Below are 13,551 nucleotides of genomic sequence, written 5' to 3'. Positions count from 1 at the left end.
TTAACGCAGTTTAACTGACAGAAGCTTGTCATCACTTAGAAACATTTATTCTCACTTATAAATGGCATACTTTTAGTACTATTTTTATTCTAGCTTTGCATCAATATATCATTTAGACAGAAAGTGCTGATACAAGTTTTTCAGTCCTATACTGCAAAGGTATTGAAGGTGAATGGAATATTAGTTACATATCCTCTTTCCTCTATTGTCTGTACATTGTGTTTTATTAAACTACATAAAAAACACTGTCAAATATTAGCTTCTGATCATTTATATGCCTTATTTTTTAATATTAAGTACATGCTAGATGGTTGATTTATTAGCTATGTTTTGTAGCATTATCTCTAAATTTGAGAGTATTTTCCTGGGAGATGCACAGGAGGTTAATGTCACCATGTTCACCATTCATACTGGTTTACTGCCATGTGAAATCTATTACTATACTTTCATATGAAAAAGATAAAACACATTGTCATTCCATTTTGTGTCATTGTACTCTTCAGTTAGAGGAGCAATGATATGCCTGAAATTTTGTGACATGACATACTATGAAATTTTTTTTAATACAAAGTGATTCAATGTTTTTACGTATTTTAAGCATGACTGTTACAGAATAAAATTTTATTTACATATATCACAGTGATGTTTCTCTATCTGTGGGAACATATTTGGTAGATTAGGTCATGAACATTCTTTATATTTTTAAAATAATAATTAAACCTCTGTAAATATAAACTTTTGTGAACATTATATTTATTTCTTGTTTCAGTGACCAACAGATAATCAGAGGTATTGTGAGTAGCTTGTTTATTAGTCTGTACTGTGTCATGGTGAACTTGTCAGATTTATATTTGATGTCATCTTCTGGATTTGCTGGTAGTTGGGATAAAAACTTTGGGCTAGCATATAAATATAGCATGATTTACTTTTATGAATGTGGGCTAATATATTTGTAGTATATTTATTTTTTACTTTTTTTCATTGAGTTTATTGGTACTTTTTAGGTATACAGTACAGTTAAATTCATCATCGGCATCTTGTACTGTTATGTGACAGATCTTGGGTCTCATTTTTTCCCCATACTGCTGCCCTTCCTTCACCCCTTCTACCCACCACTATTTACAAAGACTTTGTTTCCAGTTTTTCTTTTTATCATATTTTTTCTTTTCCCTTAATTCCTTTCCCCTACCCTTCCCACTTCCCCTATACCTTTAGCCCTTTTCTTCCTATTTCACTTTATCCATTATATAATTTGGATCTTATTTACACTTTTAGTTTTTCACACTAGAGTTGTAGTATTCTTCACTCTATGATCTTGGGCATGTTGTTTAATTTCTTTGTGCTTTGGGACTGGCAATTGTATTCCAAGGCAGGAGTGTATGGAACTTTTATATTCTTACTAGCAATGTGTGGGCTTTCTACTTTCTCTACATATTCTCTCATATTTGGTATGTCTGTCTTTTTTTTGGTACTGGGGATTGAACTTGGGTCCTTGCATTTGCAAAGCAGGCCACCGAACCGCTGAGCTAAATCCCCAGCCCTGTCTGTCTTTTTTTGCTAGTCTTTATAGCATTTGTGAAATAGCATCTCATTTTAGTTTGAATTTGCATTTTTTAAAGCATGTTCTTCATGTGTCTTAACCACCTTTCCATCCTTTTCTCTGGTGGTACCCTGACTCTTGTAATGTATTAACACACAGGCTCAAAAATCTAGCCACCTTACCTCAGTTAGGAAATTATGAAACTTCATTTCCCCTACAGAGCTACTGATGACCAAAGCTTTTGCTATAACTGCATTGAGCTTTTCTCTCTACTATTTTGCTTCCTTCTTTCCTTGCTAGTTGTTCCTGAAAATGATCCTTACAATGCATGTAAATCTCAGAGTCCTACTCTCTTTTCCCTAGGGAATACAACTTTATTTATTCATTTTTCTCCAATGTCAGTACTTTTAATATTGTGTACATCAAATTGTAACAAAAGACAACTATCACAGGATGCAGCCCCCCTGGTTCATGAACAGCACAGGTATCACAATAAACCAAGTTTATATTCCACCATCAAGTGTGGTTCCCCCATGAGTTCACTTTGTGATGGATCATTGAGAATATCTTTAAACCTGATAATCTCATCATTACCCCTCAAAATATCCAATGAAAGGTTTGAGCCTGAAAGAAATGGAAGATGCTGAACTTGAGCCAGCTCTGGTAGCATACCCCTGTAATTCCAGTTGTCAGGAGGCTGAGGCAGGAGGAGCCAGTTCAAGGCCAGCTTGGGCAACTTAGGAAGATCCTGTTGTACTGCCTTGAATTCCATTTAAAATTTTAGAGGAGCAAAGAGACCCTGGATGTTCCTCAGTGTGGAAAAATTTATTTTGTCTTGGTTGAGCTAGAAATTTTTTTCCGGTAATTCAAGAGTATGACTTGGTAATAGTTCATTTTTCATGAAAGAAAAATAGAGGGAGACATCTAGTAAACAGCAGAGCCAGGATCCAAAACTAGGCAGTCTGCGTTGAGTCTGTCCTCTTTTTTTTTTTCCAGCTTTAATTGAGTTTATTGGTACATTTTAGGGATACAGTACAGTTACATTCATTGTTGGGATCTTGTACCTCTACATGACAAGTCTTGATTCTCATTTTTTCCCCTTACCCCTGCCCTCCCTTCACCCACTCCTCCCCTCCCCATCTACAAACACTTTATTTCCATCTTTTCATTATCGCACATTTTTTTCTTTTCCCTTATTACCCTTCCCCTACCCATCCCGCCTTCCCTGCACCTTTAGCTCCTTTCTTCCCATTTCACAATGTCAGTAATCTTATTAGGATCTTCTGTATTATTGCAGATTATTCACACCAGAGAAACTATTAGATATTGCACATGTGTGACTTATTTATTTCACTTAGGAGTATATCTTCAATATGTATCCATTTTCCTATGAGTGAATCTATTTTCTCGTTCTTTATGGCTGAGCAATATTCCATTTTATAGAAAAACCACATCTTCTTTATCCAGTTTCCAACGGATGGGCAAATGGGCTGTTTCCAAGATTTAGCTATTACAAACTGTGTCGCTGTTGTCCTCTTACCTGCTATGTTCTAGTGTCCTTTCCACAGAAGGTCATGACTTTTCAAAGGTCCACTTGCTGAAAGTTCAGTAACTGGAATAATGTCCTTTAACTGAGATCCAAGTCCTCTGGTATTTATCTTTAGCCCACTCTCAGGAATCCAACTTTAGAATTGCAATTAACTTGATAGGAATTACTAATTTAGGGTGACTAAGGAAGACCTCTAGATTGAAATAATGTTTGATCAGAGATCTGAATAAAACAAAGGAGGAAGCTAACTTGCTATCTTCTAGAAGAATTTTGTAGACAGAACAGCAAGTAAAAAGATGAAGGCGGGGCCATGTTTGATGATAAGAGGGCTCATATGGTTATAGTAAAGACAGAGGGAGAAAGGTGGCCACAACAAAGGACCACAGTTTGCCCAGTCTTTGATGTGTTTTCAGCGGTAGAATTCCGTGATCACTCTAGATGCTCTGGAAAAGGAAACTGTGTGGGACCCATAGCAGGGAGGCTGCAAGTAGCCTATGTGAAAAGTGGCCTTGGCTTGAGTTAGGGTGGTAGCAGGTGAAAAGTCACCAGATCCTGGGTCCACTTTGAAGGTATCGTTGTTTGATGATTGGGGTATGGACTATGAGAGAAAGAGGAGTTGAGAAAGGCTATCTTGTGTTGGACTTACACACTTGGATGAATGGAAATATTTGTGTTGAGAAATGAGAAGAATATGAGTAGGTAGGCATGGTGGAAATGGGATTTTGTGGTTTAGAAGTACAAGATTTGTAGGTCTGTTAGACATTCAAGAGTAGACGTGTAATGATATAATTGACAATGTGAAACAGGAAGAAAAGGGCTCAAGGTGTAAGGAAAGTGGGAAGGGTAGGGGAAAGAATACGGGAAAAGAAAAAAATATGAGAAAATGAAAACATGGAATAAAGTGTTTGTAAGTGGGGAGGGCAGGAGGGGGTGAAGGGAGGGCGGCAGGGACAAGGGGAAAAATGAGAACCGAGACCTGTCATGTAAAGGTACAAGATCCCAATAATGAATGTAACTGTACTGTACACCTAAAATGTACCAATGAACTCAGTGAGAGAGGAAAAAGAATAGATGTGGCTTGAGAATTTGGGAAGCAAGTCTAGGTCAGAAGTGAACACAGAATTTTGGGAGTTGCCAGGATATAAAGTACATTAAACATTTTGGCTCTTAGAGAGATCTCTTAGAGAGGAATTGATAAACCTTTCCTTTGAGGAGTCAGAAATAAACCTATCATGAAGGTACAAGATCCCAATAATGAATGTAACTGTACTGTACACCTAAAATGTACCAATGAACTCAGTGAGAGAGGAAAAAGAATAGATGTGGCTTGAGAATTTGGGAAGCAAGTCTAGGTCAGAAGTGAACACAGAATTTTGGGAGTTGCCAGGATATAAAGTACATTAAACATTTTGGCTCTTAGAGAGATCTCTTAGAGAGGAATTGATAAACCTTTCCTTTGAGGAGTCAGAAATACTCTAAGAAGTTTTTGTTATTGTCCTGACCATTCATTATTGTCCTAAGTATTCCTCTCTGATCTTCTGATGTGAAAGGAGCTGTAGACAATAATTAAACAATGAATGTGGCTATGTTTCAATTAAGCTTTATTTACATAAACTTAGAGTGGTGAGCTAGATTTGGCATGCAGGCAGTAGTTTACTGACCTCTGACCTTGAGAGTGAGTGTGTGTGGGGGACACCTAAAGCCCATATGTGTTACAAGGTAGTCTAACACTTACAGGTCAGGAATAATCATGGGAGAATACAGCCCGGTATATGAGAAGGAAGACAGGACAGAAACTCAGAAAATATGAAGAGGTTACCATTTAAATGTATCCACATTTTACCTATGTTTTTAAGTGGGCAAGTAATTCATGTAAAAACTTGAAAAAGATAATGTTTGAATCACCTGTCATCTTAGACTAGTTCTCTGATAATATACTTCAGTAATTATCCTCTAGAGTTTATCATATCATGTAAAATGCTCCTAGCTCTAGACATTGGAGTGTGAAGTTCTAATTGCAGTTTTTACTTTCACCTGTTTTAGTCACCATTCCAATTACTACACACACTTTTTAGTGCATTGTTTCAAATATGTTTTGATGAGTATTCCAATGTGTGGGGCTATTTGTTAAAAATGATATAGTTGGAGCTTTGTGTTCCTCAGTGTGTAGCTGGTTTTTATATTGGAGGCTGTCTACCTATACTTGGGAGTGATGAAAACAGAAGAAGAGCTTGTAGATAAAAGACATGCCCTTTCAAATTGAGCATTTCTGTTCAGACTTTTGAAACATCATTTCACATTTTCTATTAAGTAACTTAAAATGAGCTACTTATGCACATGTGAAACTCACTAAACCATTTTTGGATAAAGGAATTGTGAGGGTTTCTAATATCTTCATTCAGAACGATGACTGCTTAGATATTATTAGAAATCTTGGCTCAACTTGTACTCAGTTTGTGAAACTATAATTTGAGCAATCTACACCTGGTATTTTTATTTTTCTGATTTTACTATAAATAAAATATGTAAGTAAGGAATTCCTTTAGATATATAATTTTTTATTGCATTTTGGAATTTATACACTAAAAATTGTTCTGATGTTTTTGCATTACCTGCTGACAGACATTATGTATCAAGAATTCACATTACTGTAGGTCAGTGAATTAATTTAAGAAATGCCAATTGGCATCATTCCATTAGGGGATTGTGGACTGCTGTTTGATATTATTGTCTTTGTCAGATGCTAACATTTAGAATAAGTTTTATTTTTAGTGTCTAGGAACCTGAAGAATGAATGTCTCCCAAAAATTAAAGATTTTTTTTGAAATAGATGAAAAGTGGAGTTGATAGACTTTCTACCTTACCAAATTAATTTATTGCTTCTGTTTTCCATTTACTGTTGTATGCAGTTGCATGTTCCTAAATGGAATATTTCAAAAAGCATTCAGAACTCTTCAGAGTTGTGTTCCAAAATCATTTGCTATTTGTAAGAGAAGGCAGTCATAATTAGTATTCCTTATGTGCCTATTATATTTGAATGCATTTATATTCTGACAAATATAATGTGTTTTAGATGAGATCATTAGGAAATACATTTTTCATTGTCATCACAGTAACAGTTGGACAAAACTCTCAGTAATTCTACTGAATTCTCCCAATATTTGAGCTCTTAATGTTGACCACTTTTAATCATATTACACTAAACTGGATTCCTTTGGATGCTAGTTACTATCTCAGATGAATTTATATCCTTTGTGCTCCACAATATTTTATCAAATAGATTGGCTAGTATAAGTTTATGTGGTGATTTACTGTACTTTCTAGCTATGCAGGTAAAGTAACATGAGCTAGGGTAATGTTAAAAATGGTAGACATTCAGGTCTTTATTATAAAACTTGTATGTTATGTTGCCACATAATTAGTATATATCTTTGGAGCTGTTCCAGTAACATATAACTTTAATATTACTAATAATATTGCGCAAGAAGGGGGTTCTCTTTCCTACCCTTTTGCGACCAGCTACAGGCTTCTTTACAACATGAGAAATAGGGAGTTTGAGTTTGTAGATTGGGTGCAAACTATGTACTTTTGGAGTAGCTGATATACTTTTGGCTTGCATTTCATGTGTAAACAAAGCTAGATGACATTATTTTATTGTCATCTCTAAACAGCATATATAATTTTAATGTTGTTCACTAAATATTGTAGAGAGTCCAAAATAAACATGGAAATCATCTAACTTTGTTACCTAGTTGATATTAAAACAGCTGAGAGTAATTTAAAATAGTATAAAAGTGACAGCATCAACATTGTATACGATAAGAAAGGAAATAGTGTGAATTTGGAGGATCTGGCAGGACTTTCTGGAGGGGCTGTTGCTTCATGTAAGGTGGAAAAGGTTTGGATGTGAGGGAGAAGATTTGCCATGTGGGAATGACCACAGAAAGAACAGATATAAGTTGACATAAGTAAATGTAATGTGTGGAACCATGGGTGTGGTAAGGCTTGAAGAGGAATTTCCTCTTGCGCATGTAATAAGAAACCAGATAGATATGGAGCATCTTGAATGCTATCTTGAGTTTCAATTTGACTTTGTTATAAATCAAAGCTTATATGGTTTTTAAGGGGAAAATGATTCTTTTCATTATATGGGCAACTTATGTATGTGAATGAGGAAACTGGATGTTGAGGACTAGAAATGCCAGCTGAGGTGTCATAAACACTTCCAAAATAGAAGGCTTTTGGTTGTTTTATTTTAAATACACAGGACATGTACCGAGTGAGTGAATTAAGGATTGTTTTCTGGATTTAAGTATCTTTTTAAACCATGAATGTGTAAGTAAGGAGAAAATATGCCAGCAAACATTTTTCCTGCATTCTATTCACTAACCTAATGTTGTGCATGCAATATTCAAAGATCTCATGTTGGCTTAATAATGAACCTGTGTTCTTCTTCAATCTATTATTTCTTATCTCATAATTGTTTCTTCAACCTGACCTTTCCTGTAGTGATCTAATCCTTGGTAAACCACGTGAATTGTTTGGCATGACCATGAGTTGTCTAACATTTTTATTAATTTTGTTATTGGAGGAACCTCACAAATAATAAACACTGGTCCATTACCTGGTAGAGCCCATATTTCTAGAATTGCTACAGGAATTGTCATCTATGCTTAGGATGTGTTTAGGTAATTTTAAAAAATTAACTGCTCAAATATGTATATTGAATTTTGAAATGCTGTTAGAGTTAGTTTTAATCATATTTACTGATCTATATTATATTTAAATACTATAATTCTTTTGTGACCCTACAGAATATTTTTTTTTTTTTGTACCAGTGATCTAATTCTGGACCTTGCGCTTGTGAGGCAGGTGGCAGAACCACTGAGCTAAATCCCTGGCGCCCAGAATTTATTTTTTAAAGAACCATTTTATTCCACCTTGTGTCATTAATTGAGCACAGGTTTCTATCTTTTCAAAGTTTACACTCTTTAATGACAGAGAATTGATTTTAATTGCTGTTGTTCCCCCAGAATACTTCTTGTAGATTGACAATCAGAAAATGATTGTTGAGTTAAAAAAACTGTCCTCAGTGTTTATGTAAAATATTCACTAGTAAATTGGAATTGTGTTTTATAACTTTGTGGATTATATTCAGAACAATAGGCTAAATTTTGAGATTTCTCAATAGATAATTTCACTACTTGGTATCAAGTTTTGAAAGAATAGAAACAAATATGTCAATTCAAAGTAATTACAGAAAATTTCAGAAATAACTTGAAAGAATCTGAGTTAGAGGAAGAAAATGGGAAAAAAACCAAAAGAAACCTTTTTTATCAGAATTTATTTGAGAAGTGTTTACCAGTATGTTCTTTCTCCTTTATCACCCCTTCCGTGTGATTATAAAGATTGTGTTATTTTTGTTGGTCATTATAGAAACAATAAAAGTTGTAAAATTGAAAGCTATACTAAAAATCTTTACTTGAGACATTTTATTTTAGGGTGGAAATGCAGTGATACCTCATGCTGTATGCTTTTCCAAAGATGAGTCTGTTGGGTAAGCAGTTCAGCCATCACTGTATTCCTCCCCTTAAGCCAAGAACCTGCACGCAAATTTAGCTTGGGCAGGGAGCATTAAACAGTCTCGTCATTCAGACTGCAGATGTAGGTGATTGATCTTTCAGAAAAGCCTCAAGGAGAACACAGTAGGTCTATTTTAAATGGATAGTGGTTTATGATAGAAATGCCAGCAAAGTTTGGAAGACCCAAAATGGTAGAAACGGGAATATCACCAATTAGAAGGTAGAGAGAGTGGCAGGGTATACAAGATTAAGTTCTGAGAATAAAGATCATATCGTCATAGAACTTTGAGCTCCAGCTGACTTAACAGATCATTTTGCTAAAAATATTAATTTCTGAATTGGACACCATGGCCTAAAAATGATTAAATGATTTGTTCACTATTGCAATCACTAGTAATTAGAAGACCTGAAAAAGATAGATTTTTAAAAATTATTTTGCACTTATTCATTCAGTCAACAGATATTTACCAACTCCTTGCCATAAGCCAGTTGAGAAGGATAAAATGATATCTGAGGGGGCTGGAGATTTAGCTCAGAGGTTCTGCCATCTGCCTTGCAAGCACAAGGTCCTGAGTTTGATCCCCTGTACCCCCCAAAAAAAAGATATCTGAGATACATTTTTTATTTCTGAGATCTCTATGGTTTAATGGGGAGACTCATTCAAGTAAAAAGGTGAAATGCAAGGTGAAAAGGGCTGTGAACAAGTTAGATGTGGGTGGCTTGGAAAGCACAGGAGATGTACCTATCCAGCTGGAGATTGGAACCCAGGCCCTTAGGAAAGGATCTGGAGGGGCTCTTTGATGTTTAAGTAAAGCCCAGACTATACTGTACTGGTAAGTGAGAGATGGCATGGGCATTTTAATGATAGTATAAAATGGAACTCATGTAACTTCATCCTATACTTTAAATTTTAAATTGTGTTTAATAGCTAGAGGACTTGAGCTCACTTTTAAAAGCATTTCAATATGGATATACTTGTGTTCTACACTAAAATGATCAGACTAGTCTTCATAATACTGTATATGACAACCTATTGACTCTTATTTTATAGTTCTGGTAGCATGAGAAGCAAGAATGAAAGAAGATAATGATTCTGTACTGCAGAAGGCAGCCAAGTGATAGGACATGCTAATTTTGTTTATATTCCAGATTAAAAAAATAAGTTATTAGGTATAAAAGGATATTAATAATACATTTGATCTGAAAGAGTTCAGTGTTTGAACTTGAAGGGTTAGAATATTCTAAAAAAAATGATTAACTCCCGACAAATCTTATATGTGAAATGCACTTCAGATTTGTTAAAAATAAACACTACACGTGGAAACCATAAAATATTCAAATGTACAGATGATTTATTTCATATTAGGTTGAGGAAAGGCTTCCTCTACTTAACACAAAAGGAAGATATAATGAAGGAACAGTTGGTGAATTTGATTATGTAAAGTGAAATCTTCATATGTCAAAACTTTATATTTAAAAGCAAGTGAGAACCTAGGAAAATATTTGCAGTTATCTAATGTATCACTCATATATAAAGAAAAGCCAAAACTTAGTAATGAAAACCAGTGCCTTTGAAGGAACATAGGAAAAGATCACTAACAGCACACAAAAGACAAAAAGCAAATGGAAAATGAGTGAAGTAAAATAATTAACCTTGTAATTAAAATAGTATGAAATTAAAGGAGGTGTGCTCTGTCATCCATACTGTTAACTATCTGATATAACTGTCCTCTTACCTATTGTTGCAGTGTGATAATGGGCATCAAAAGCCTCAAAAATGTTTACATGCCTTTTATTGATATTTTAAATCTTTGAGAATTTGTCATAAGAAATAACTTGGGGATCAGAGGAAAGATAAACAGACATTAAAATTGCTGTAATACTGTGATGGTAAATGTCCAACATTTTGGGTCAGCCAATAAATTGTGTTGCAGTACAATGATGGAGTGATTGTGCAGCCATTCAGAAATCATGTTACTGAAGAAAAAACTGACAGCATGTGGAATAGTGATGTGGAAGAAAACAGCTTACATTATTTGAAAATATGGTTTGATTCTTTTGCTTAGAAAAAAATCCAGTGGAGCTATTTCCAACTGACTTAACTCTGGAAATTATCTCACAGTGTATTACCCAATGAGATTCCTTGTGGATTTGGTGGATTATGATAGGATCTGATTTTTAAAGTCCTTTGAGCCCTGTTTGGGCTTGAACACTCAAAACTAAATAGCACAACCTGCAGCAATTCTGTCAGAGTTTTTAGTGTTTTCTCACATGGAGGCAAATGAGAAGTTCAGCAAAATAAGCCAAAAAAAAAAGACACTCAGAAAAAGTATAATGAGAATGCATCAGAATCCTTATTTGATTTATCTATATATTTTTTGTCTATGGCCATACCACCCTGAATGCACCCAGTCTCATCTGATTTATTGTTGTTTGAAGCTGTTGTTACTTATTTAGAAGGTTGGTGGTGATTATGGCAGCAATTAAAATTTGTTGAGCACCTGTTGCACCACATATTCAGTGCTAAATACATATGGGGTCACTTTTCATGTGGCAAAGACTTTATTTTTGCTAGTTTTAGGCAATGGGCTGCAAAGTTATGCTCTTGGCAGTGGTGATAGTGGTAGGGAGGACTTAAAAAACAAAACAGACCATGAACTTTGAGAAATAGATATATTGTTCTTTAGGGAACTTTTTAAAATAGAGATAAGGAGCTTGAGAAATTTTTTTAGCATGCAGAAGAAATGGGAGAAGTTTTCACAAGGTGTAATGGAAAGGGGACAGTGGTAGGGGATAGATCACAAGTAACAACGGTATTATATACATGGATATCTGTGGAAACACAAAAAAAGGGAAAAGAATAAAGCATTTTGGTATCATAGAAATAAATTTGCTTTTTGTCTTCTGTAATGTTATTTGTGTTCCTGGCACTGAATTTATAAAGCCCTTGGGATTTTCTGAATTTTAGGAGTGAGTGTGTTTTGTGCTGAGCCTGTTCTTGGGGGTGCCCTTTCAAAGCTTGTGGACAGGGTCTGGTTGCCAGAGGACTGGTTATTGATTAGAATCTTGGAATTTTCAGCTCCTCCAATTTCTGGGGTGTGGGGCAGTGGATCTGGAGATTGAATTAATCCCACACTGCCAATGATTTAATCAATTGTGCCTATGTTATGAAACCCCTATAAATTACACTATAGAGTTTGGAGAGCTTCACAGTTGGTGAACACATCTGTCTTGGGAGGGTGATATCCCCCAAATCCAGAGGGAGAAAAGCACTTGTGTATGAGACCCTCTGGATCTCGCCCTATGTACTTTTTAATCTGGCTGTTCATTTTTCTTCTTTGTAATAAACCAGTAAGAGAAAATATTCTCCTGAGTTTGTGGTCCTTCAGTAGATTATTAAACTGAGGGGCATGGGTTGTTGAGATAACCTTTATACTTTGTAGCCAGGTCAGCAGAAGTGTGGGTAAACTTGGGACCTGGTACTTGTGGGTGGGGTCGAGTAGGACTGAGCCCTTAGGAGTCTGATGCTCACTTTGTTAGTGTCAGGACTGAATTGAGTCCTAGGACATCCAGTTGGTGTCAGCATCAATTTGTGTTGGAAAGAAAACATCTCTCATGTGATGTCAGAAGTCATCTGAATAAAAACAGCTCAGGTATAATTAGGAGAAGCACTGAGGTAAGGCCAAGAAAATTGGAGGAAGGTGGAAGGGACATAATAGGGTGATAGAAAGTGAAGTAGTAGCTAAGGAGTAAAAAGCACTCAGATCAGACACTAGGATATGTCAATAAATGTCGGACCTTCAGCAGGAAATTCTTTTTATGGCTGCTCCTCTGTATTTTCACTGGACCAAGGCATTACAGTGTGGTTAGAACATGAAAAAGAAACTCGACTGGTTCTGGTATTCTTTGTGAAAAATGGTGAATTAAATAATTGTGCACATGACTGTGGGTTCAAGAAAAAGCTCTTCTCCGAAGCTTATGCCAGGTAGTGGATGACTAAGCAGCGAATACAGCTTGCAGACTTGGTATTCTAAACACAAGGGCACTTATATGGGTAGTGAGGAATCTGTGTGTGAGGTGTAAGAAGGCTACAAAGCTAGTGAAGAAAGAACATTTTATTTTAAAAATTAAATTATATTTATTTGTACTTCTTTACAGTACATAATCAGTAAATTAATCATGGATACGTATGCATAACACATCTTAATTTTTTTCATTTTCCTTGCCCTGTCACCTCTATCTCTAGATGCCCTTTCTCTTTCCATTTGCAAGTTCTCTCTCTTTTCTATTGTCTTTTATTTTGCTATTTAAATTATTCTTTGGGTTTCTCATATAGGAGAAGTTACGCAATATAAGCCTGTGTGTCTGATTTATTTCACTGCATATGGTCTCATGGTGCATCCATTTTCCTAAAATGTCTCATTCTTCTTCTTTGTGTCACAGTTTTACCACACTGTGTAGGAATACCACATTTTCTTTTAGCTATTCATCTTCCAAGAGTTGGCTATTGTGACTTGCGCTGCTATAAACATGAGTGTAGGGGCTGGGAATTTAGCTCAGTGGTTCCACTGCCTGCCTTGCAAGTGCAAGGACCCAAGTTTGATCTCTGGTACAAAGAAAAAACAAAACAAAACAAAACAAAACAAAACAAAAAAAAAACCACACGTGTGCATGTATCTCTGTAGTATGATGTCTTTAACACAAAATGAACAATTTCTTTTTTTTTTCCCGGTACCATGGATTTGAACTCAGGACCTTGAACTTGAGAGGCAGGTATGGTGCTACTAAACTAAATACCCTGTCCTAAAAAGAACAATTTCTGAATCTTCACTGCTCTCTAAGAATTAGCCTGAGAATGCAGAAGTTTTTTTTGGGGTCAA

General features: G+C 35.5%; 1 protein-coding gene and 1 pseudogene across 4 annotated transcripts in view; one reads left to right on the top strand and one right to left on the bottom strand.

Annotated features, from left to right (window-relative positions):
* Immp2l (inner mitochondrial membrane peptidase subunit 2) overlaps positions 1–13,551 on the top strand; it is a 980,466-nt gene that overhangs the window by 139,489 nt on the left and 827,426 nt on the right. The gene's annotated exons all lie outside the window — the stretch shown is intronic.
* On the bottom strand, positions 1,957–7,727 carry LOC104875691 (annotated as a pseudogene).

The sequence above is a fragment of the Fukomys damarensis genome, unplaced genomic scaffold, assembly GCF_012274545.1.
Source record: "Fukomys damarensis isolate Sample0158 unplaced genomic scaffold, DMR_v1.0_HiC HiC_scaffold_4, whole genome shotgun sequence".
Taxonomy (NCBI): Eukaryota; Metazoa; Chordata; class Mammalia; order Rodentia; family Bathyergidae; genus Fukomys; species Fukomys damarensis.
The sequence above is the reverse complement of the archived record's forward strand: the minus strand, read 5'-3'. Positions and strand labels throughout refer to the sequence as shown.